Genomic DNA, 26970 nt, shown 5'->3' on the forward strand with positions numbered 1-26970 from the left:
TTTGAGGTCAATAAAAGGTCCATTTTGCCTTCGACCATCGTTGCCGTCTCCCACTGATCCTTTCACACCATAAAGCTTCGTTCCACAGGAGAGGGATTTGAGATCCTGGGAAACGTGACTTCACAGGCACCGCATGCATTTCCGTTTTGGGGGGGGGGTTCGTTTTTCGGCTTGACACATGCCAAAGAAGGCCAACGCCCTGCCCAAACCCCAAATCTTCCAATGCCTTCCCCTGCCTTTCTCTTGGCACCAGGGAGGCCTTCTCCGAGCTGGCTCTGACCACCCGGGGGCTTCTGCGGAGAACTCCGACCCTGGCTCATGCCCTCCTCGGGGCATCTGCACTGGCCGTTCTGGCTCCTGGCCTTGCCCAAGATGTTCCCATGGCTGGTCCCGTGTCGCCCAGTCTCCGCTCAAAGGCCACCTCCTCCAGGAAGCCTTCTCTGGCCACCAGGGTGAAGGGGGGGGGGCCCTCCCCGGAGTCCCTCCCGATCACGGTTCCTTCGGGGCACGACTGCTGGCCACCAGCCCCCACCCCCGGGGCTCTCTGCTACAGGGATCTAGGGGCTCTTCCTACAGGGCACCTCCAAGTGGACGGCAGCCGGCCGCTCTGTGGGGCTGGGACCTGGTCGGGCTTGGGGCACCCTTGAGCCCCGCACGCAGGGCAGAGGGCAGGGGGGCAAGAGGCGGGGTCGGCATGGACGCATGAATGCGGTTTGGAAAGACGCTGGGAACGAGGTACTTCCCTCTCTACCCCAGGGCCTGGAGGCGGACACCAGGGCCCACTGGGCTCAAGGTGGATCGGGCCCAACCGGGCCCACCCCAGAGGCCCCCCTCAAGTGGGGACCCGCCAGGAGAGACGGGCTCTCCCACCTGTGGTCCCCTGAGTCTGTCAGGCTGTCCCATTCCTTCCCTCCCTTCCCTTCAACCAGAATCCGCCTTCCTCTCACAGCTCTGTCGTCTGAGGAGAAAGCTCAGGAACGGGCTTAGAGCGGAGTCCCTGGAGAAAAAGTTAGAGGGGTCCCTGTGACCCCCCAAGGATAAGATGTGCCTTTTTCTGGTGAGATGACGTGAGCCTGGGGCAGATGGGTGATCGTCCCTGTGTGTGCATGTGTATGTGTGTGTGTGTGTGTGTGTCTCTGTGTGTGTGTTTGTTTTATTATATCATGTATTAGCATGGATACACACATCTATGTATAGACACATAAGTTAATAAATGTCATACATGATTTGTGCATTATGAATGGAATATATATATATATTCCTTTTCTGCCGGAGAAGTTTAGTGTCCTTTCAAAGCTAACCCTTTTCTACTTTATATCACGAGACTGATTGGCCTATTTCTGTTTTCCTTTTCTTCTGCACCTGTGGCATATGGCAGTTTGCGGGCCAGGGTATTATCTGAGCCACATTTGCAGCCTCAGACACAGGTATGCCAATGCTGGGTCCAAACCCTCCTCCTTCTGGCCCAGGGATAGAACCAGCAATACCACCCAGACAAGCAGATCGTGAACCCCCTGTGCCACAGCGGGAACCCCTCCTGACCTAGTTGGAGAGGAAGCCTATTTTGCCCACCAAGGAAGGGCTCTATGACATCCTGTCTGTGACCATTCTTCAAAGCACGGTCAAGAAGGCATGAGAGCATCCAGCCCAGCTTGTGTCCCGGTCACTACCAGGGATGCACCCGAGGCTCCAGGTCCTGTGGGCAGATGCTGACATGCCCACAAACCCACCCACCTTGCAGAGCAGCCCTCTGTGTGTGACCATTGTTCCCAGTGGACAGATGGGGATCCTGGAATCACAGAACCAGTGGGTGACAAGGCCAGAGTGAGACATCTGAGGGCCTGTCTCTGGACCCCATACTCCAAACCAAGGTTCTCAAAGCGAGGTCCCCGAGAAGCAGGATCCTCCCTGCCTCGTAGCTTGGCGTTGTCGTTTTTCTTGGCTGACCCATGTCACCTGGAGGATGCCAGTCCAGAGCGCAAACCTGCGCCACAGCAGTTCCCGTCATGGCTCAGCAGAAAGGCATCTGACTAGGAGGCCCGAGGGCGTGGGTTCCATCCTTGGCCTCACTCAGTAGGGTGAGGATCCGGTGTTGCCGTGACCTGGGGTTTGGGTTGCGGACACGGCTTGGATCCGGCGTTGCTGTGGCTGTCGCTTCGGCCAGTGCCCGCAGCACCTAATCCACCCCTAGGCTGGGATCTTCCGTGTGCCACAGATGTGGCCCTAAATGGGCCAAAATAAAAACACCCCAAAACCAAAACCAAAACCAAAACTCTGCACCACACCAGTAACCAGAGCCAGAGCAGCGACACCACCAGATCCTGCTCCTGCTCAGCCATCGGGGACCTGCTTGGTCCCTGTTAGAAGGGCAGCGTTTTGGGCACTATTCCAGATCCACCAAAGCAGAAACCCTGGAGGCAGGGTCCAGCCCTCTGGGGGTGAGAAGAGCCTCTGCGGGTTTCTGACAGATGCTCAAACTTGAGAAGCATCACTGGAGTCCTTCCTGAAGGACGCAGATTTCTGATTGTATCACATCTTACAGCTTCAGAGCCACGTACATGCTCCGATATTAACCGGCTCCACACAATTCATGCAGGACCAGCAACCAGCTCCCCAACAGGGGACTCAAGCGTGGGCTGAGGGGTCAGTACGAGAAGCAAGGGTGAGAACTCTGGGCCGCTATGAACTGGCCCTCCCTCCATAGAACCCTCTGCCTCCAGGAAGAATGAAGCTAGTTTCAAATAGTTGGTCTAGGACTCTTTTCCCAGGAAAAAGCAAACTGCTTTCCTCTCAATATTTTTTGATTTATTGTTCTTTTTCCAGACATACCTGTGGCCTTTAGAAGTCCCAAGGCCACACCTGGGGCCTAGCGACCAGCCACGCCAAGCCATATTTGCGACCTACACTGCAGCTTATGGCCATGCTGGATCCTCAACCCACTGAACAGGCCAGGGATTGAACCTGCGTCCTCAGAGACAATGTCAGCTCCTTAACCCCCTGAACCACAAGGGGAACTCTACTGATTTCCTCTTTCCATTTCCCTCTGTTTTCTGGTAGGCAGCGCAGTGAGCGAAGAGTCATTCAGTGGGTGCGTCACATGGGAGAGGCAGCATGTTCTCATGCATCACCCTGGGAGGTCGTGACCATTGCTATGCCCATTTTGCAGTCAGGGATACTGAGGCTCAGCAAGGTGAATATGCTTGATGGCAGACAACGAGTAAGCAGGTGTTACAGCTTGGATGGGAACCCAGAACTGACAGGTTAAAAAGTCTGGATCTTGCCATAGCAATGCAAGGTCCTTTTAGCTGAGAGGTACCCCCAACCACAGCCCTTCGTCCCCTGGGAGTCCCCTGACCACGGTCATGTTGAATCCAAACTCACTCTGAATATACGTACAAGTCAGTGCGCCAAATGTTAGCCAAGCTGCCTAAATCCCAAGAAGGGTTTAGTCTTTGTGCTTAGTCATTCATTTAGTTATATGAAAAGCATTTTCTTTATACGTCAATACCCCCAAAACAAAAACCAGGCCACTTTGAAGAGCAGGCTACCATTTGCAGAAAAATAAACAAAGAATATTTTTATGCTTCTTATACTTCCATAAACATATTATATACGTACTTCCTTAAATAAGCTTCACGTATATCTAGGAAGATGCAAGTAAAAATGGTACCAGTGAGACTCAGTTCTAGCAGGTAGGGGTTTTTTTTTCCCAAACCATTTTCCATTTTTGGACCTTTGAACTACTTGGTATATGCCCATGAAAAGAAAAAAAAAGGACGAGGATGTAAACTCAGTGGATACTCTGTAATGAGCCTTCTGTTAAAAATCAACCCATTGAAAGGTACAACCAGCCTCTCCTCCAGTCTTTCCGACAACGGGCAATAGGGATTTTTTTTTTAATGGGAAAACATTGACATGCCCACTGTCAATAATTTCATATGAAAACATGTCAATACCTAACTTCTCTCCTCCTTTCCCTCACCCCTGCCACACCTCGGTGATAATTCTTATGCATGACTCCATCCATCCATCCGTCTACCTCCTTCACTGTCCGCACAGAGGTCACAGAGCACCCGTGTAGATTTACAATTTGCCTTTCCAGGAGCAATTGCGCTTTCTTCTCCTGCTGGAGGAGTTTCTCATTCTTTATATCATTATCTTTTGCATGTGCCATCACTTTTTAAAGAAATAACGGATAGTGTGTATTTCTCTTCTTTCTACTGTTAGAAATTAATGCCACAGTGTAGATTCCCTACGTCTAAGGTGATAGGATTTAGACTAATATCATTTTTCTAATAAAAATCAATTTAGCTGACTTATGCCCTGGGCAAAGTTTCTTTACTTCACTGCTTATTTACCAAACAGGAGGGCTAGTTTATATCTTTTTTTTTTTTTTTTTTTGGTCTTTTTTTGGGCCTCACCTGCATATAAGGAAATTCCTAGGCTAGGGGTCCAGTTGGAGCTAGAGCCACAGGCCTACTGCACAGTCACAACAACGTAGGATCCGAGCCATGTCTGCAACCTACACCACAGGTCACAGATCCTTAACCCACTGAACAAGACCAGGGATCAACCCCGCATCCTCATAGATATTGGTTGGGTTCGTTACCACTGAGCCAGAACAGGAACTCCCTAGCTGTATCTTTTTAAAACTCTAATGATAGTCTCATGGACAAAGTTAAGTCTCAGCTAAATTTTAAAAAGATCCATATACAAAAGTGGAGGTCATTTTTTATTTAACTGTAGACCTGGGCTCAGGAACCGAAGGACACCAGTGAAATCACACGTCCTCAGAATTGATTGACATATTACAGTTCTCTGAAGTCTTAAATCTCAAGTGAAGGTAAGAGACTAACTTATGTCTAAGTTACTTTAGACTTCAGCATATGGATGCGTATAACTTTTCCCATTGACTCCAAGAAAATAGTGTAGGCAACAGAGAAAGAAAAGTAATGCACAGAAAGAAGAGAGGATGAGACCACAAAAGTAATACGTATAATATTTTTTGCACCTTTTTTTTTTTTTTTTGCAATTGGGAACCACCAGAAGAAACTTAAATGGCTGCCAAATAGGAAGTGGTTTTATGGATAGGGTACAGCCAACTCAGGCCACCAACGTAAACATGAAAAGAATGAGGCCTTTGCTGCATGCCACGTTGGGAAGATGGGCAAATCTAACCACTGAGATAAAGGAAGCACTCCCATGGTACGCCAGCATTAATTTTAAAAAACACCACCACTAAATATAGGTATGTAGACCTGTGCTTTTTTGCATATATGTATGTAGCTATGTGCATCTACGCATATAAATTCCCACGAGGGACAGAGAGACACACACTAGAGGGAGGAGGGCGAGACCCAACATTAGGAGCAGAGCAAGAGTGGAAGGGCTTTTTAGATTTACTTTACCAGCTATCACAGCGCTGGGCTCTTTCACATGAATGCACGCCTTGTGTGTTACTAAGGATATTCCCAAGTGCAGGAGAAGCACACGCCGTCTCTGGCCTTGGAGTCAGATGCTTTCAGCATAAATGCATTTTACTCTTCTAAAATGTGGTGACTTAAAATTCATCCTTAGTCATAACAGCCAGGCAGCCCATTTGTGGCTCATTCATTTCCCCTAGAAAACAGTGAATAAACACAGCAGGATATAAATGCACATGTCCGGAGAAGATGAACTTTTACTAGTTCTGTCTTTTCAGAATTCTAAAGTGCGGACCTTACCAATTTCTTTGCCCTGTGTTTTTTTTCCCCCCATTCCAATGCATGGCGGTGACAAGGCATTGAATTACCAGTTTGTCACTAACGCCATAGGCTTTATTATGCCTTTGAACAGAAGCAGGGCTTAAAAAGAAAAGTTTTCTTAATAAGTAGCTGTTCATCCTTTGATATGCACATCTGGATCCCTGGTCTTATCTTGGGCATGCTAATGCTGCTTCCTGCAGATAATGATAAAAGAACAACTCAAAATAACAAAAAAGGAATAAAATGTGCCAGATGCCTAAAAAATGAGGCGGACAATGCATATAAAAGCAACCGGTTTTTCAATTCCGGAGAATAAACTCTCAACAATTGAAGTCATCATTTTAGTGGTCAATTGATGCAAGAATTTTCTTTTTTTTAAGGGATTAGGAAGCCAAAAAAAAAAAAAAAAAAAGCAAACATCAGCTGACAATCACCACCACATTCTGTTAGAAATTAAGAGGGAAATAAACCTGAGTGCGCTATAAATCACTTTGGGGTTTGATTTTGTGTCTGCTCTGCTGCCTTGTTTCTTCTTTTTTTCCTTTTTTCCTCACTTGGCTGTGACTTAACCAATATTAATTAAACGCCAAACAGAAAGATTTCGATTCATCAAATTTTCAGGAATTACAAAATACTTCAAACACACAGAAAAGCACCAAGAATAACATAAGGAATGTCTCTGTTTAACTACTTTTCCATTTTTCCTTTCTGTCCATTTTTTAAGAATACATCGTTTTCCTTCTAAGAAGAAGGCCTTCCAAACGTGATTTTCATAATTTCTACATCACCTCTGTTTGTTGAAAGAAGGTACTCTTATAAAAATATTATGATTTTCTCAGCTTTACTAAGTCTCAAAGGAACTTTCTTCCTCCACTCAGGGTGTAAATGGGTCTGGTGTTTTGAAAGTGAGATTAGCACTCAGGAAGAAAGAGTAGAATTGGTATAGAGATAGTTCATATACATATTTGACTTGTGGATATGACATTTGGTTACTTTCTGGACGACCTTTGTCCTTTGCGACTTTCCACAAAAAGCAGCGGTTAACCTGCTTGTCAATCTGTGAGCAGAGCACCAGGAGTCCGGTGGCTGATTGTGACATATATTAATAGGCAGGCAAATCTGAACTTCTGCTTTACAGAAACTGCCCCATTGAGTGGGAGCTGAGGATTGTGGGGAGGGCGAAAACGCAGCGGTCGTGTCCCCCTGTGGTTTGGACCCTTCTTCCGTCAACCAGATAACACTCACGAACTGACTCTGCATTAGCATACAGCAGGCATGGGAAAATGATAAACTCCTGTTACCACTGTCATGGCAACTGAAAAAATGGCTGCTTTGGGGAGCAAGGTCCACAGGAGAAGAAAAGCAAAGACCCCGTCTCTTTCTTCTGTTTGACATCTGTTGTTTAACATACAAAATTGTATTATCATGATGCTTGCTGGTCGGCCAGGACTAAAGCCAGCCTAGGAGCTGTGAAAACCGTACTCCCCCCTTGGCCCACTCCCTAACCTTTACCGTAAGAGTGTATAAGCTGACCCTGAACATTTTCACCGAGGGCTGCAAATTCCCTCCCTTTGCAGCCCAGGTACAAAGTGTGAATGGCTCCCCCCAACACCCCGGGGCGGGGGGTGCAGTGCGGGGGAGGGGCTTGTGGCGGTGGGGGTGGGGTGCAGGCGAAGGATGATACAGCACAAACCAGGCTCTTCATTTTGTACTTGCTTTTCTAAATGATCCATTCCTCTCTCTCTGCCCTCCACATCCCTTTCCCTCAAAAACATTTTGGATTCTTCTAAGAGCAATTTGGGCAGAGCTCGTGAACATGAGTAAATAAGGAAGCAGACTGGCTGCTAGAGCCCTGACCCGGGAGTGGCTGGACAAGCGACAGTATTTCCTTCTCTACACTGCCCTTTCCCCAATTTTTTAAATCAGCTACCTGTATCCCTCTCATACCCAGCAAAAATATTCAATAAGTGTTTTAAATGGGGCTATAGAAATTGGTCTCTGGAAGAACGTCAATGCCAACACTCAGGTTAAAAATTCCATCTTATCCAATCATGCCACTTGAAGCATGTGCTTGGTTCATATATATGTACGTATATGTATTTAGTTGCATATGCATTTCAATACATAATACATACATATTTTAATACATATGTGTTATGTACACATTTACAGGTTTGTACATATTTGCATATTACACAAATACATAAATGTTTATGCATGTATAAATACACATTTAATAACATGTATCTGTATTAAAGCAATTCATATTTTAACATATTTTTTAAGGAGAAAATTCCAGTGAAACAACTTTCCAACATTTTTGTTCTCTGTCTCTTCACAGTTGTGTAAACAGAACAAACCAGGCCCAATTTGGGGTTGTTTTCACAACATCGCCTTGAAACGGCTGTTAAAGTTTCCTTTGGGGCCTCTCTTAAAATGGACTACATTGAAATTTTCAGAACAGCGAGATTAAGCCCAAAGACAGGAGAAAATCAGCGCCAGGCTCACAAAAGAGAGTCCGCCTCCATCCTTCATCAGCATAGTTGGGAAAGGAAGGCAGTAAAACAAAAAGAATCTGTTGACTGGAGCCCTGGCTCCTTTGCACATGTGCGTTTTGGAGCATCTTCCCCGTTTTAAGACAGATCATAACCAATATGCAGGCTTGCGGGGGGCGGGGGGGGGATACAGAAGCAAAAAAATCAAAAGGGTCAGAATGGCTGTTTGCTTTTCCAAACTGATGGAGTAAATACACAATGTGCCACCTGGGGAAGCCCACTAGCTAAGTCCTAATACTGTCCACCGTAACCACAGGGATTTCTCGGACACACTGGCATCACTGGAGGAAGGCAGCTGCCAGGAACCAGCCCAGGGTGGGTCAAGCCCTTACGAAGCTCTCAGGGCCTCTCAATGCTTGACACGATGAAGGTCTTAAGTTTAATCCTGCTGACATCCCTGTGAGGAGGGTGTTATTATTATTCCCAGAAAAACAATGGGGTTGCTTGATGATATCAAGACTTGCCCCCTGGCCTTCTACTTCTCAGATATTCCAGTCTCAGGTCATTTCTGCTTCTGTTTTTGGCTTTCAGTCCCATCAGCATAATCTTTGTCAGAGGGTGAGAGCTTTACATTTGCAATTCTAGAATTTTCTTTCTGCTGGGTTTCCGGCAGCCCACTGCTGGTTATTATTATTATTTTCTTAGCATCTCTAATTGCACATCAAACGAGTCAAGCCCTAGAAGCAGTCCTAGGATGTTTCCTGGGGAAGGGGGTGGAGGTCCCTTTGGGATTTCTTTCTCTCTTTGCAGTTTAAGATTTTGAAAGGCAAAACTTTCTGGAGCAGGGAGAGTAAATTCTCTGAGCCAGTGCTTTCAATTCAAATCTCCACTTTCCTTCCTCCCTAGTCTTCTCACTGGATGTTTGGGGCTCAAACCTGCTTTCTGACAATTCTCTAACGACGTCATTCCCAAATCTGACAGTGTATTCAATCACCTGCTGAATGTTCCAAAAATGAGTTCTCAGGCTTTGCTTCTGACCTACAAGACAAGACTCTGAAGGTCTAGAAACTAGACTAATTGTAAGAGTGCCCTCACTTGAACCTCAAGGATCCGAAAGAGCTGTGGGCACAGCAGGATACACGTGGATTTAATGTCACGAGAATCATTTGGATTACTGACCACGTCACATCTCTGGAAATACCACCGGCTCAGAGAAACCACCTCCATGTTCCTGAAACCCCCAGTCCTCTTCAATGCATAGAGTTGGTGGCATTTACTTCCATGTTTATCATCTGTTTTTCCTGCCATCTGCAGGATGGCAGCTCTGCCCTCTTCCTGGTCAAGTCACAGTGCCCAGGTTGGTGCATGCACGTCTTGGGGACTCGATTTGTTTGTGCTGCGTGACTACTGCACGATTTGACTATAAATACTATCAGCAAGGAGGGACCCACCCTGGTCCTCTTCTAATTTGACCTCCCTATTGTACAGATGCTGGAAGGCAGACCAGAGACGGACCCTCACAGTTGAGCCTCTCAGCTCAGGTCTGCTGAAGCCACCTTCTATTCCTAGGATGCGTGGGATTTTTGGTTTTGCTTTTGTCTTTTTAAATCACAGTTGATTTACAATGTTGTGCCAATTTCTGCTATACAGCAAAGGGACCTCGTCATACATATATACCCATTTCTTTTATTATCTTCCATCATGGTCTATCCCAAGAGACTGGATATATTTCCCTGTGCTGTGTGGTAGGACTTCATCGCTCAGCCATGATTTTTTTTTTTTTTTTTTTAAATACTGAAAGATGTGCTTTGTAGCTTTGTTTGTGGTAGCAAAAAACTGGAAACAAAAGGAATAAATACTGGCACGTTCATATTGTGGACTATTATACCATCGGCTCTTTGGATCTGTGGAGATGGAACCTGCAGTGACAGAGGGCTGCCTGTACTCTGTTATCTGCCGGAAGGGACGTGGATTTGGGCATGGCGGGTGGGAGACCTGGAACCAATGCCCCAGGGGTTACTGAGTGACGACTGTGCAGATAATACAGTAAAACAGTAAGTAAAAAGGAATACATCTATTAAGAATTGTGTCAGATGAATTTCCATGAAGTATTGTTGAGTGACAAGAATAAGATGAAGTAAAGTGCCAAATATTACTCCGTTTCAGTAAAACAAATGATGATAAACTATCGCTGCCCAGAATTAATTGATCCTGGATTAAAATCTGAAACTACAGGAACGTCACTGCAAAGACTGGTTCTGTGCGGGGGCTGAGTGGGATGCAGGAGCCTTAGGGAAAAGGGGCGGAAGGTTGGGAGAAATCAGGAAATAAAGTGAAGAAAATTAGATAACTGTAATAGTAAACATCATATATTTATGAAACATAATTATGCACATGCACATATATAAACAAGATCGCCTTTTTTAAAAATGGGAGATGCACCTAACGTGACGGGAGAAAAATACAGAGCTTTGAATGTATTTTTTTAGAAAAGAAAGGTTCAGAATAAATAAGGTAATGTTTAAATTAGGAATTTAGTAGAAAGAGAAACAAGGTACGTGCAAAGAAAGATGGAATAAAAGGAAATCACTCACTTGCCATTTTTAACAATAGAAATGTCTTAAAGCTAAAACGCAATGTTAACGGTAGTTTCTTGTGGGTGAAGGATAAGGGGATGATCATTGTATTATTTTTTCTATTTTTCTATATTTTTATTTTTTCACTTTTTACATTTCTGGCCACCCCGACTGGATGCAGAAGTTCCCAGGCCATGGATCGAACCCGAGCCACAGCAGGGACAACACTGGATCCTTAGCCTGCTGCACCACCATGGACCTCCCTTCTGTACTTGTAAACTGTCTTGTTAGAAAAAAAACGTATGAAAAGACAAGCTCTGTAATGTCCTCATGAGGGTCCCTCACGTTCAGCGGCAGGAGGCCCACTCTGTCCTGTGGGCTGCTGCCCGCCCAACAGGGCTTCCTCATCAGAGAATAAAAATTAACCAGGGGGCCCCTGAGGGTGATTTTCCTCCTCCTGCCTCGACTTCTCTTCCTACTGCCCCCCCAGGGTCAGAGTTTTGTCTGCTTTTGTTGTTTCGATGGTGGAGCACATCCTGGAGACAGCTGGGGTTCCAACCCTGGAGCTGCCAAGGATGAGCGGTGGGATTTTCTTCAAAGATCCAAGGCGAGAAGGTGGGTAAGGTGCTCCAGCAGAGAGAGGCGTGGAGAAAAGGCGCCTCCTTTTTTCCCATCTCTATGGATTCTGCTTCCATGTCTTAGTAGCTCATTCTGAAACCTCCCTTCTCCCAGGTTTTTCTGCAGGTGTTGGTTCTGGATAGTTCTCCTATCTTCCTACTCTCACCTCCAGCCTACATACGTCTTCATGAGCCAGGCAGTGGGCACCCAGTGTAATAACCGAGAACTCACACCTGTCTTCCCAGGGGGTCCAGTGGGGAGGGTAGACACCCAAGGGGAGTCCAGGGGCTACAGTGCAGGGCTAGGGCAGCCTCCTGGCAAATGCCAATTTCGCTGGGGCTCAGTTTCCTCTTGGGTACAACCAGCCTCCCAGACTGGGTATATACATTGAGGATGCGGCGAGAATGGGGGCTTTATATTCGTTTCTGGTGTGTCTTCCCTCTACTGTCCATGAGGCCACAGTCTTTGATGGTTTCCTGCACCACGTGGTTTTCTTAGAGCCTTGACTAGTACCTGGCACATACAGGTAAGTCTATAAATGTTTGTTGCGTTAATTCCTTTTGCCTTAGAGAATGACTTCAGAATTTATTTATTTATTTAGTCTTTTTTGCCATTTCTTGGGCCACTCTCATGGCATATGGAGGTTCCCAGGCTAGGGGTCAAATCAGAACCATAGCCACCGGCCTACGCCAGAGCCACAGCAACTCGGGATCCAAGCCGTGTCTGCAACCTACACCACAGCTCATGGCAACGCAGGATCCTTAACCCACCAAGCAAGGCCAGGGATCGAACCCGCAACCTCATGGTTCCTAGTCGGATTCCTTAACCACTGAGCCACAACGGGAACTCCCTGATTTCAGAATTTAAAAGAAACTTCTCTTGTTTCTCTAAAAGGAAAGATTTTTAAGGGTTTAATCTAAAGAACATAACTAGTCATTGAATTAGGTTGTAGGGAATTCATACCTTCAGCTTTAACTAGATGTCATCAATTGTTTTCATTTGTAGCAATTTTCACTCCCAAATAGCAGTTTATAAGGGGTCCCCTTTGTCTGCATTGTTTCTAGAATAGGTATGACCAGTCTTTTATTTCTACTATTTATTTATTTTTAAATCTCAAGGCAGTATGTATCTATGGTCCCAGATCTACTGTTGGTTTTGTTCTCGCATATGGCATATGCAGAAGTTCCTGGGCCAGGGATTGCACCCAGGCCACACCTGTAACCAGAGCCACAGCAGTAACAGTGCCGGACCCTTAATCCACTGAGTCATCAGGGGACTCCTATTTATTTATTTATTTATTTATTTATTTGTCTTTTTGCCTTTTCTAGGGCCGCTCTCGTGGCATATGGAGGTTCCCAGGCTAGGGGTCCAATCGGAGCTGTAGCTGCTGGCCTGTGCCACAGCCACAGCAATGCCAGATCTGAGCCGCATCTGCGACCTACACCACAGCTCATGGCAACACCAGATCCTTAACCCACTGAGCAAAGCCAGGGGTCGAACCCACAACCTCACGGTTCCTAGTCGGATTCGTTAACCACTGAGCCATGATGAGAACTCCTATTTAGTCTTTTTTTTTTTCCTATTTATTTTTGATAGGCAAGAAGTAGATTTATTGAAAGAGATACACATTCCATAGGCAGAATGCAGTTCATCCCAAAAGGCTTGAGAGCCCTATCTGTCTTTAAATGCTTTGCCATGATTCCTCTATATTTTAAAAGTTTATATAATTTTATTTTTTTGTCTTTTTAGGGCCATGCCCACGGCATATGGAAGTTCCCAGGCTAGGGGTCGAATTGGAGCTGTAGCTGCTGGCCTACACCCATGGCAACACCAGATTCGAGCCTCATCCACGACCCACACTGCAGCTCCCAGCAATGCCAGATCCTGAACCCGCTGAGCGAGGCGAGGGATTAAATTCGCATCCTCATGGATGTGGCCGAGTTCTTAACCGGCTGAATCGTACAGGAACTCCACGATTTCTCCTTAAAGAGGAGCGTGCGGACGAAGTTTTCACTTTAGACTATACCACACCTTCAAACATTTTTCTTAAAACACTGTTTCTAGATTTCAACACTGTTATCACTCTGGATCTCAGCTCACATCCCCCCACCCCGCCTGGGAAGCCTTCCCTGAATCCCTGTAGAGGTCGGTTTCCTTTCGGTCCCTTTCCATCCCATCACTCTGTTATTTCCGGCATGAAGGACTGAATCTGAAACAATCTCTCGGATGGTCCTTGTTCATGGCTTTTCCCCAAGGGTCTATAAGGGCTCTTATCTGTCATCACCAGACCTCCGGGCCTGGCTCAGAGCCTGGCACAGAGTAGGAATGCAAGACGAACTTAGAGAATAAAGGGAAGAGTAGATTGCTTTTTTGAACGCCAAAGCCGGTTTAGGCATATATTAAATATTGGACTTATTTTTTTAAAAATCCTGATGATGTTAGGCAAGAGCTATTATCAGATTGTCTTCCTCCTTTATTTTGCCTTTATTACTTTTTTTTTCTTTTTAGGCACATGGAAGTTCACCTGCAGCATATGGAGGTTCCCAGGTTAGGGCTTGAATTGGAGCTACAGCTGCTGGCCTACACCACAACCAAAGCAGCACCAGATCCAAGCTGCATCCACAACCTATAATGCAGCTGGCAGCAATGCCAGGTCTCTGACACAGGGAACGGGGCCAGGGATTGAACCCACATCCTCAAGGACCCTATGTCAGGCTCTTAACCAGCTGAGTTCCTGGGAACTCCCCTTATCATTTTTGAACCACAGACTCTGTAATTCATTCAGCAAGTGTTTATCAATCACTTATTTGCCAGTGACTGTGCCATGAATCCACTCACGGGATGAAGACCGTATTATTTGTCTGTTATTTTGCTGGCAGTGGGCTTGCATGACTAAGATAGAATGAAATATAAAATCTGGATTCAAGAAATGAAATGTAAAATCTGGCTTGTGTATAAGTGTGTGTCTTGTCCTTCAAAAGAAGGACAATTTGGAGTTCCTTTGGAGACAGCAGGTTAAGGATCTGACATTATCACTGCAGTGGCATGGGTTCGATTCCTGGCCCAGGAACTTGACACGTGCTGTAAGAGTGCCCCCCCCCAAAAAGGATACTTTTTTTAGTAGAGCAGTAATAGTGGGAATAACGATGAGAGCTAAAATTTGCTTAATGTTTATCATGTGCCAGGCCCTGAACTAGTTGCTTTACATGAATTATATTGTTTGTTTTTTGCTTTTAGGGCCACTCCAGCAGCACATGGCTGTTCCTAGGCCTGGGGTTGAATTGGAGCTGTAGCTGCCGGCCTATGCCACAGCCACAGCAATGCAGGATCCAAGCCGTGTCTGTGGCCTACACCACCGCTCACGACAACACCGGATCCTTAACCGACAGAGTGAGGCCAGAGGTGGAACCAGCAGCCTCATGGAAACTAGTCAGGTTCATTATCGCTGTGCCACAACAGGAACTCGTTGCATGAATTATATTTTTAATCATCAGAAAAACCAAACAGGGTAGTTACTATTACAGTGCAGTCACTACCATTTAACCTTCCTGAATTCGACTATGTATGTGGGGTGGGGGCGGAGGGGGGGAGGAGGGAGTGAGAGAAAGATTAAATCGTGTGCACCGTTTCAGCAAAGACATGAAGTGGGCATCCTTTCCCTGGTGCCGAGCTCTCTCTGGCCCCTGTCTGCACCACCAGGGTAACAGAAGCGTGTTCTAGGGTAATTTTTGATCATACTTGATTTTTTCCCCCTCTACACACTCGCTTTGAGAACCAACTCCTTTGAAACTGAAGGTTCAGAGGAGCTGACTGTCCCCTCTAGCAAAGTTACATGTCTGCCCAACAGGATTCAACCACCCCTGGGACCAGACTCTTGGATGCTAACACGTCTCCTGAATTCAACAAGGAGCCAGGAGTTATCCTCCTGACCCAGGCCCGCTTTCCCGCAGCCTTTGTTATCGGTTATAAAGACCTTCTCCTTCAAAGAACAGAGCCGAGCAGGTGCTAGCGAAGAGGGTGCTAAAGTCTTTCACCGGAAGTCTTGTAACCTACAACAGATTCTAGACTCATGTGGATGCACTGGATGCGCTGTATGGAGACAGAGGAAAAGACAGGTTACTCTAAGCCCAGGATTCTGTGACCATCTCAGTGTTTCCCAAATTTCCGTGATCGCAGAAATCACTTGCTAAGAAACAAAAACAAAAAAATGCACATTCAAGCAAACAAAACAAAACAAGGTGCCTGGTGCCTGGTAAGCGGTCAATAAATACTTGTTGGAAAAGTGATGGAAGTAAAAGAATCATAGATTAAAAAACAAAATATAGGATCTGATTTTTACTAACAACTTTTCCCAAACCGTGTTTCCGCCTTACGTTGATACACAAACACACACACACACCCCTACACTTGTTTTATAAGTTTGTTTTGTTTTTGCTTTTGTTTTGTTTTTTGTCTTTTTAGGGCCGCACTTGTGACATATGGAGGTTGCAGTTGGAGCTATAGCCACCAGCCTACACCCCAGCCACAGCAGCTCAGGATCCGAGCCGCCTCTGTGATCTACACCATAGCTCACGGCAACACCAGATCCTTAACCCACTGAGCAAGGCCAGGGATTGAACCGTGTCCTCACGGGTGCTAGTTGGGTTTGCTAACCGCTGAGCCACAACGGAACTCTTAAGTTTGTATCATTGTGGATGAAATCTTTAAAAGTGTTTTACAAACTTTTTTTTTTTTTTTTGTCTTTTTGTCTTTTCTAGGGCTGCACCCACGGCACATGGAGGTTCCCAGGCTATGGGCTCGAATTGGAGCTGTTGCCGCTGGCCTACGCCAAAGCCACAGCAATGCCAGATCCAAGCCACGTCTGCAGCCTACACCACAGCCCACAGCAACACCGGATCCTTAACCCTCTGAGAAAGGCCAGGGATTGAACCCACAACCTCATGGTTCCTAGTTGGATTAGTTAACCACTGAGCCATGAAGGGAATTCCCTTCTTTTTTTTTTTGCTTTTTAGGGCTGTGCGCATGGCATATGGAGGTTCCCAAGGCTTGGGGCTGAATCAGAGCTACAGCTGCTGGCCCACACCACAGCCACAACAACAATGGATCCAAGCCGCATCTGTGCCCTCACCACAGCTCACGGCAACGCTGGATCCTTAACCCACTGAGCAAGGCCAAGGATTGAACTGCCATCCTCATGGATTCTAGTCGGATTCGTTTCTGCTGTGCCACATGGGAACGCCACAAGCCATTTACTCTTTGGGAGTTCTCTTGCGGCACAGACGGCTAAGGATCTGGCAGTGTCACTGCAGTGGCTTGGGAATGGGATCCATCCCTGGCCTGGGAACTTCTGCACGCTGTGTGTGTGGCCAAAAAAAACCCAAAAAAAGGCAGTCCTTTTTGGGGAGAGAGAAACTGTCTTTGCTCTTAAGGTGCTTGAATTTTTGATAATTTAATAATAAGAACCCAATAGTTTTAATAATTAATTTTAGTCATTTTAAAATAATAAGAGCTAATCGTTTTGTAATTTTAATGATGGACTAAAATGAACAATTCAAAAACTCAAGATGTTGGGAGCATGATGTTCTTTTTTCTATAACTACCTGCCACTGATTTTCACTTACAAAATTAAATTGAGAAGTATTCATCAAAAGTCTGCCTTCCTCGAGGCCCAGAGCCCGGCATTCTCGGGATAAAGAAGCCCACGCCCTGCCCTGGAGCTATTTTACGATTTGACCAAGGACATATGTTATTCCGTGTGCAAACGGAACGAGATGAGACTGAAAGTGTAGCTTAAGATGACATCAGAAAGGAAATGCAGATAGATTACTGCCAGGAAGGGTGTGGGGAAAAAGGCGTCCAGGTGGTGTGCAGAGACAGAGTCCAAAGAGGCCGAGTCCAATAACCTGAGAGGAACACGAGCAAAGGTTCCTTGAAAAGCCCTTAGACGTATGAAAAGACGCCCAGCCTGGCCACGAGAGGAGGGCAAACGGCACCCTCAAGGCCGCGGCGGCTCCCGCTATCGCGCCGGCAGAGGACAAACAAAGGTGATGATTGCCGTCGGGCGAAGGCACCGCTCCCACACCGCAGGTGCAACTGTCGACGGTGGGCTCTCCCGGGAAGATATTCGGCCGTGAAACCCACCCTAAACGTGCCCCTACCCCCAGACCAGAAATTCCAGTTCTGGGAAGGGCCCTCCAGTGCATCCGCACATAAACAAAATGACAGACATGCAAGATTACTCACTGAGGCCTTCCTTGTGGGAGAAAGAGATTGAGGAGAAAAGCAACTAAAAAGTCCATGAACAGGGCCAGCTTCTGTCACTTAGAGGAGAGCCATGCAACGGACGTCTCTGTGGCTACTAAAAAAGGGCTAATATTTATTGAATGTGCCAGGAATTACTCTAAGTCTTTCCTTTTTCCTTTCTTTCTTTCTTTCTTTCTTTCTTTCTTTTTTTTTTTTTTTAAGGCTGCACCTGCAGCATATGGAAGCTCCCAGGCTGGGGATCAAATTGGAGCTGCAGCTGTGGTCTATACCACAGCTACAGCAACAGCAGATCCAAGCCACATCTTTGACCTACACCACAGCTCAGGGAAATGCCAGATCCTAAACCCACTGAGTGAGGCCAGGGGTCGAACCCACATCCTCACAGACACCGTGTCACGTTCTTAACCCACTGAGCCACAATAGGAACTTCCATTCTAAGTCATAAGTGCTTCTTTACTTACTTAATGCTCTCAATACCCTTCTGGAGTGTTTAAGTATCGTCCCCTCCACCTCACAGAGGAGGAAACTGAGGCATAGAGAAATTTAGTAACTTGCCCAGTGTTACGCAACTAGCAAGCAGCCTGGTTAGTGTTAAGCGAAAAAGATCAAGGTACGGACAGTGTGTATATAGGGCTCATGTTTGTGTAGAGAAGAGAGTAAAAAACAATATATGCGTATATCTAGGTATTTACGTAGACACACGTGAGCAGGATACATATGTTCACATATGCTTTTGGAGTTTAGAACATCTCTGGAAGGAGGCAGGGGAATCTGAGAATCTATTAACTGTGGCTGCCTCTGGGGCTGGAAACTTAGTTTCTGAAAGACAAGGAGGAGGTAACATTTACTTTTCACTGTATAGAATTTTTTTTTTTTTTTGGTCTATTTTAGGGCTGTACCTGTGGCATGTGGAGGTTCCCAGGCTAGGGGTCAAATCAGAACTGTAGCCACTGGCCCACGTTCCAGCCACAGCAACACCGGATCCCAGCCACATCTGCGACCTACACCACAGCTCACAGCAACGCCGGGTCCTTAACCCACTGAACGTGGCCAGGGATCAAACCTGCATCCTCAAGGATACTAGTCAGATTCATTTCCCCTGAGCCACGACGGGAACTCCTACACTGTATAGAATTTCGCACCCACTAAACTTTCGTATCACATATGTGCAATACCTATTCAACAACTTTACAAGTTCAATTAAAAAGACTTTTTTTGAATAGATAGAAGGGGAAGGAACTGGAGGTCATTCTTTCAAGCTCTGTCTTTCTTCACAGAGTACAGGAGTTCCTAGGCCAGGGATGGAACCTGAGCCACATCAGTGGCAATGCTGAATCCTTAACGGCTAGGCCACCAGGGAACTCGCTGACAAGCTCTCTCTGGATGTGTATAGTCCAATACAGTAGCCACTGGCACAGGTGGCTCCTGGGCACTTGAGATGCAGCTGGTCTGGGCTGAGATGTCCCCTAAGTGTAAAAGACACACCTGATTTCAAAGACTTAGTATGAAAAGAAAGTCTAATATTGAATAAGTTTTTGTATCAATGATGTGTTGAAATGTTAGATATATTTGGTTAAATAAGATATATTGTAAAAAAAATTAATTTCACCTTTTAGCTTTTTGTTTCTTTTTGCTTTTTAAAGAAAGCTAATAGAAAATTTAAAATTACAGATTTAAATTTCTGTCATGCCTCCGTGGTAACAAACCTGACTAGTATCTACAAGGATGCAGTGTTGATCCCTGGCCTTGCACAGTGGGTTAAGGATCCGGTGTTGCCATGAGCTGTGGTGTAGGTCACAGATGCAGCTTGAATCTGGTGTTGCTGTGGCTGTGGTGTATGCTGGCAGCTGCAGCTCTGATTCAACCTGGGAACTTCCATAGGCCACAGGTGTGACCCTAAAAAGAAAAAATAAAATAAGGGTGGGGCCCTAATGAAATAAGACTGATGTCTTTATAAGAGACAGAGACACCAGAGATCTCTTTCTTCCCTCAAATGCACAGAGAAAAGGCCATTTGAGGACACAGCACGAAGGCATGATCTACATGCCGAAGGCAAAGGTCTCACCAGAAACCAACCTTGACCTTGGACTTCCAGCCTCCATTGTGAGAGAATACATTTCTGTTGTTACACCATCCAGTCTGTGGTTTTCTATGATGGAAACCCAAGGTGACTGATACGAAAGGAAGAAACGAAGGAAGGAAGGAAGGAAGGAAGAGAAGGCAAAGCACCACGTGAGGGAGGAGACGCCTTTCTGTACAGAAAGCAATGTGACTGTCCCCGTCTGTCTCACAGGTAGGGTCACAGGTGCGAGGCTGAGTGGGGCTTTGAGCCCAGCACAGGTGACTTTCAAAGCCTGTGTCCTTAACCATCAGGGTGGAGGTGAATCCCATAAACTTTCGGAGTACTCTATGATACCCCTTATTTCAAGTGTGAGGCAGTTCCATTTCTCACGTGTCAAGGGAGATGGGAGAGGGAAACGCTGTGAACATCCCCTCATCAGGATGTCTTCAGCCGCAAGTGACATTAGAGGGATGAAACCTGGGTGACCATTAGGGCCATCTTTTACTTCACTTTACAGGACCCCAGAGGTTGGCTGTTCCAGGACCTTTTCAGGAGATCACCAGCACCACTAAGAAACCAGCCCTCCTCTTTCGTTGTGGCTGCTGACGTGCCATCCACACTAAGGAAGACGCGGAAACTCAGGGGCCACGTGAGCCACGGCCATGGCTGCATCGGCAAACACCAGAAGCCCCCAGGAGGCCAGGATAATGCTGGTGGCATGCATTGTTACAGGATCAACCTCGACAAATATCACCCGGGATACTCTGGGAAAGTTGGTATGAGGCGGTACCACTTAAAGAGGAACCAGGGCTTCTGCCCACTGTCAACCTTGACAAATTGTGGACCTTGATCAGTGAGCAGACATGGGTAAATGCTACAAAGAACAAGACTGGAGCTGCCCCATCACTGATGTGGTACGATCGGCTACTACACAATTCTAGGGAAGAGAAAGCTCCCAAAGCAGCCTGTCATCGTGAAGATCAAATTCTTCAGCAGACGAGCTAAAGAGAAGATTGAGGGTGTGTGGGGGGGTCCTGTGTCCTGGTAGCTTGAAACCACATGGTGGGAAATTCATTAAATGTTAACATGTGGGGAAAAGGAGGAGGAGGAGGAGAAGAAACCAGCCCTCTCCATCCTTCCACTGCATCATACTTGTCATTTTCACTTTGGCCCTGAGCAAGTGTCCTCATAGTCACAAAATGGCTGCTGCGGCCCCAGCACTTCCTCCCACGACAATATCAAATGCAGGAAAAGGGGATCTATCCTTGAGCATCCATCTGTATAGAGAAGGAGAACCTTCCTGCAAAAGTCCTCCAGCAGGTTTTCCCTTTCATCTGTGGCCAAAACTGGGTCACATGTGTACTTCTGGAACATTCTCTGGCAAGAGGGCTCAATGGATGGGTGGAGAGGTGGTGGGAGCTCACTTTTCTTGAGTACCCACCTCCAGATACTGGAATAGAATTTGAGATCTGATCTCAAGGGAGAAAGGGAAGGTGGTGGTTGGGTACCTGATCACCACCTTTACTTGCAATCTTGTTTCAAGAAAAGTTCACTTGTGAAGCTGGGTCACTGCAGTTCACCCCAGAAGTCCCTAGATCCCCTATTGCGTTGAACTGTGTCTTCACGTTTCAGGCTTTCAAATAACCTTGCTGCTGCCAAGGAGATAAATTGAGATGCTAAACTGCAAGGCAGGATCCTTCCACTATGAAAATACTGCTGGTAATTAAAACCTCCAATTACAGGCAGTCAGATTAGTGAGACTAGCAGGGTATATTTTACCTAGTAATTCAATTGAGGTTACCAAAGATGGAAAGAGATAAATTTAAAGAGCCTTAAGCTTGACAAAGAAAATGGTATGAAATCAATTTGTATGAAAGTTTCCCCCAGTCAGAACTTCCTGGAAGAAGGCAGTTGCACAGAACGTAGGTTCTTCTGGGTTAAAATCCTTCCCAAGACTGTCCTGTATGTTTAAAAGTAACCGGACACTGATGTCAGGAGTTTAGCATCTAATTGTGAAAAAACAAACAAACAAACAAAAGGAATGTTGGAGTTCCCATCGTGGCTCAGTGGTAACGAGCCAGACTGGTATCCACGAGGATTTGAGTTCAATCCCTGGCCTTGCTCAGTGGGTTAAGGATCTGGTGTTGCCATGAGCTGTGGTGTAGGTCGCAGACACAGCTCAGATCCCACGTTGCTGTGGCTGTGGTGCAGGCCAGAAGCTATCGCTCCTATTTGACCCCTAGCCTGAGAACTTCCATATGCTGCATGTGTGGCCCTAAAAAGAAAAGAAGAGGAAAAAAAAAAAAAAAAAAGGGTAATGAATAGTCCATAGTGTGCTTTCCTCACATTACTTATTACTTTTCTTTCCGAGGAGGATCCCTGGTTCCATATCCTGCACCAATTTACATGGGGGGAAATAATGAGATGAAAAAAAGAATTGAATTGTTGACGGTACCCATCTAGTCGGTGGTTTGAGGCCATCTTTCCCTAAGGATGGTCTGTTAATTCAAGTGAAGGGAAGCGCTTATGCTCATAAAAGGGGTGGTAATGCTTCTGATCGCAACAGCTAACCTTTCCACATCACCAGCCATAAACCCGACACGGTGCAATGTACTTTCGCGTATAAGACTAGGATCACAAACTGGGCTGCCACGAACCCAACTACCCAATGAAGGGGATCGCTCAGTGACTCCCACTTCACAACTAAGGAAGTTGCAATAGCAAGAGGGTAAGTGACCGTCCTGAGTCAGGATGCTTAAGACTTAGTTCCCGCCCTCGCCGACAAGCCATGTAACTGCAGCAGGTTGAAGTGAGCTCCCTCTAAAGTAGAGGCCCGCATCCTCCTCCCCGTGCCTGTGAACGTGATGTCAATTGGGAAAAGGGTCTTTGCAAATAATTAAAGGTAAGGATCTCGAGCTAAGATAATTCTGGATTATCTAGGTGGACCCTAAATCCAATGACATAGGTTCTTATTAAAAAAGGAGAAGCCAGAGACACAGAGGGAGGGTCGTGTGAAGACGAAGCAGAGGCTGCAGTGATGTGGCCGCAAGGCAAGAAATGCCAGGAGCCGCCAGGAGGTCAGGAAGGATTCTCCCCCAGAACCTTTGGAGAGCCTGGCCCTGCTGACACCTTGATTTGGGACTTGTGTGCTCCACAACTCTGAGAAAATACATTTCTGTTGGGTCAAGCCATCCAGTTAGTGGTAATTTGTTTTGAAAACTCATGCAATAGGGGATTAATGCAATACCAACAAGCAAATCACACTGGGCTTTGGTTTCCTCCTCTGTAACAGGCGTCTTAGTACTGCCAAGAACATACTTTGTTACCTCAAATTCTCACTGCTGACAGATGGAAAGGTACATTTTCAAGATTTCCATGTTACAAATGAGAACACTGAGTTTTGGTTTTGTTTGTTTTGTTTTTTGTTTGGGCTGCACCTGCTGCATGTGGAAATTCCTGGGCCCAAGACTGAAACTGCGCTGCAGTAGTGAGCCAAGCCACACCAGTGACAATGCCAGGTTCTTAACCTCCTGAGCCACCCTGGAACTCTGAGAAGACTGAGGTTTGGGGAGGTCACGTGATTGCTTCTGACCACCCAGCTCTGAAGAGGCATGAGAGCTTTGCCATCAGCAAGCTGGGTTTAAATCCTGGCCCTGTCACTTCCTGGCTCTGTAACTTTGGGCAAGTTAACAAAACTTTTTGAGTCTCAGTTTCCTTATTCACAAGTGATGCCAAGTAACTTCTATCCTTAGGTTTGTTGAGAAAGTTAGGCTGGAACAGGGCTGCACAAATTATAACCCATGGGCTACCTACGTTCTACCCTCTGTTTTGGCACAGCTATGAGCTAAGAATGGCTTTCGCATTTTTATTTATTTATTTTATTTAGTTTAATTAATTAATTTCTTTTTGTCTTTTTGTCTTTTAGGGCTGTAGCCATGGCATATGGACGTTCCCAGGCCAGGGGTCAAATCAAAGCTGTAGCCACTGGCCTATGCCAGAGCCACAGCAACGCGGGATCTGAGCCGCATCTGTGACCTGCACCACAGCCTCAGGGCAACGCCAGATCCTTGACCCACTGAGCGAGGCCAGGGATTGAACCTGAGACCTCATGGATGCTAGTCGGGTTCGTTAACCACTGATCCACGACGGGAACTCCTGGTTTTTATATTTTTAAATGGCTGGAAAAAAATCAAAAGAAGAATAACATGAAAATTCTATGAAATTCAAATTTCAGTGTCCATTAAAAAAGTCTTATTGGCACATAGCCACGCCCATTCCTTTACACACAGGCTTGGCTGTTTTCACATTCAAAGGCAGGCTGAGGAGTTGCCACAGAGACTGCATGGCTTGCAAAACCTAAATATTTACTCTGTCCTTTTACAGACAAAGTTGGCTGACCCTTAGATTAGACGACAAATAGAAAGTCCACGCCAGGTACTCAGTAACTATTATTATAAATAACAACAACTGTAAATCAACTGTACTGCAGAAAAACTTTAAAAAATAAAAAAAAAATAAATAAAAATGAAAAAATGATGTATCATGTGAAACGTTCTGTAGATCGGAAGTCAGTGTTTAAAATTACAGTGAATTTTGTCATTATTTGAAGGGAAAAGACCTTTTACCCACTGAGGGACTCAAAAAATCCAAAGATCTAGAGAATTAACATTTGTTTATTAAATAGAAATCTAACAGGAACATAGCTATGTCTCCAAAGCCTAGGACCTCTATTTTCTCTCAGCTGCCAGCTCTTATCCCCTGCTGATATGTACATTTTTCCTCCTGTCATAAGCATTTCTACAGATTTTACATGTTTAAAAGCCTGTACTTATTTATTTTGGGCTGTGCCCATGGCATGAAGAAGTTGCCAGGCTAGGAAGTTGACCAGAGCCACTGCAGTGACAAATGCTGGATCCTTAACCCACTAGGCCAGCAGGGAACTCCCATAAAGACTCTTTTTTTTTTTTTTTTTTTTTAAATGGTCTACCCCAAATCAAAGGAAACCTTACAATATCCAACAACGGAACGATAATGAAATGAGCTTGGGTACCTTTACTGTCCAATAAAATCACACCCAGTGTCTACAAGTGAGAATTAAGACTTTGCAGCAACATGGAAAAGTGATTATAATATAATAATAACTGACATGATATGATCTTCATTTTGTAGAAACACAGAAAAACATATTTGTGTGTATATATAAAGCACATATATATATAATATATATAAAACATCTACATATAACATTAGAAAGAAATATCCTGGGAGTTCTGTGTGGCGTAGCAGAAACAAACCTGACTAGGAACCATGAGGTTGCAGTTCGATCCCTGGCCTCGATCAATGGGTTAAGGATCCGGCGTTGCCGTGACCTGTGGTGCAGGTCGCAGACGAGGTTCGGATCTGGCATTGCTGCGGTTGTGAGTAGGCCAGCAGCTGTAGCTCCAATTTGACCCCTAGCCTGTGTGGCCCTAAAAAAAGCAAAAAAAAAAAAAAAAAAGAAAAGAAAAAAGCAAAAAGCAGAAAAGCAAAAAAGAAAGAAATATCCCCAAAAATGTTAATAGAAATTATCTCCGAGTCATGTGAGTAATTTTAATTTTCTTCATTATAAGTTTAAATGTTCTGTATTTTTTAGTTTTTCTATAATGAGTATAAGATGTTTTTATATCAGGGAAAATATTACAAGAAAAAGTCAGAAACGTAACTGCAAGATTCACGGATTCTAATTGAGAAAAACATACACTTAAAAAAAAAAAGACTATACATGATTATAAAAAACCAGAATTGTTTCATAGACAGTGAAATTCAATAGGCCATGTTTTTCATTTTCTAAGTAAAAAAAAATAGAAAACTATATTATTATTGGTCCCACGTCTTGTCATTTAATACTTTAGGAAGACAATCCTATATATTTTACTCATAGTTTGTTGAAGGTAATACAGCTTTAAATAGAAATTTAAAATTATGCCCACATTTCACCATCTCTACATTATTTTACGATACCTCTCCCCGCCCCCGTACCCCATCACAATCAAACTTACTGATGGCAGATTTTTAAGAAAAATCTAACTCGTGCTACTAGTCTGACAAGTATTGCCCCATACTGGAAGCAAGAAGAATGCTTTCCAAGTGGTCAGTCGTCAGTCTTCTGAACTACATCAAACCTGTTTTTCCAGCTTATAAGTAACCTTTCAATTATGCAACTAAAAGTACAACCTAAAAAAAATAGGTCAGGAGAGGAAAGTCTGACAAATTCATCCAGGTGAACATAATGTTATCTTTCCATGTGAGTGTATATTTCACCAACCAGGTGATACTCAAGTTAAAACCAGGTAGGTTTATCTGACACCATGATTAAAGACCTTCACATCTAGATAACTCAACCATAAAAGAATTTGTCCTTTTATAGTTCTCAAAAGGCATCTTGAGTTGAGCTTCCATACTCTAGAAGCTCAAGGTAAAAAGATTCATGGTCATCGGCGTTCACAGAGGACTCTGATTTTCCGAGGACTCCGTTTTTTTTAATCATCCCCAATTACTGCTTAAATAAACTCCTACCTGGATGTGCACTAAGGTGTTGCTATTGTTGAGTGGGAGGATTTCAGGTGATTTTTCCATTTTACTTTTCTGTGTGTTTCTCATTTTCTTCAACAACCATGGACAACATTTATAATAAGTTAAATAAGTAACATAAAAAATAAAACACTTAATTAACATGCCATTTAATTCACTTAAGTAGCAACTCAGGGTGGATTATGCTGGGCACTCCCTTACCGCATTCCTCTCTGAAAGAAAAGGGCTGAAAGTCAGGGAGTAAAACCAACAGGATCCATCCCAAGCTTCTTAGAGAGCAATGGATAAATGAGCTCACGAATAGGAAAAGCATTTTGCAGAGTAAGAACCTTAAAAAAATAAGATGCTAATAGCCCTTTTTTTTTTTTTTTTGCTATACCTGCAGTTCCTGGGCCAGGGATTGAACCCGAGCCACAGCAGTGACAACACTGGATCCTTAACTCACTAGGCCACCAGGGAACTCTCAAGATGCTAATAGCCTTGTGGGCCACTTCCTTTTCCTTGGGCAAATCCCCACAGGTGTACAAACCCCAGCTTTGCAAAGAGTTGGATTCTTTTTTTTTTTTTTTTTTTTTGCTATGATCACAGCATGTGGAAGTTCCCAGGCCAGGCCAGGGACTGAACCTGCAGCAACCCAAGCC

The 26970-nt window shown here is 45.1% G+C and overlaps 1 pseudogene; it reads left to right on the top strand.

Annotated features, from left to right (window-relative positions):
* Positions 1 to 702: 702 nt before the first annotated feature.
* Positions 703 to 20820, top strand: LOC146395378 (large ribosomal subunit protein uL15 pseudogene; annotated as a pseudogene).
* The last annotated feature ends 6150 nt before the right edge of the window (positions 20821 to 26970 follow it).

The sequence above is a fragment of the Sus scrofa genome, chromosome 17 (genome assembly GCF_054392235.1).
Source record: "Sus scrofa isolate SSC_HxYL_T2T_F1_AM1 chromosome 17, Sscrofa_HxYL_maternal_Yorkshire_Landrace_v2.0, whole genome shotgun sequence".
Lineage (NCBI taxonomy): Eukaryota > Metazoa > Chordata > Mammalia > Artiodactyla > Suidae > Sus > Sus scrofa.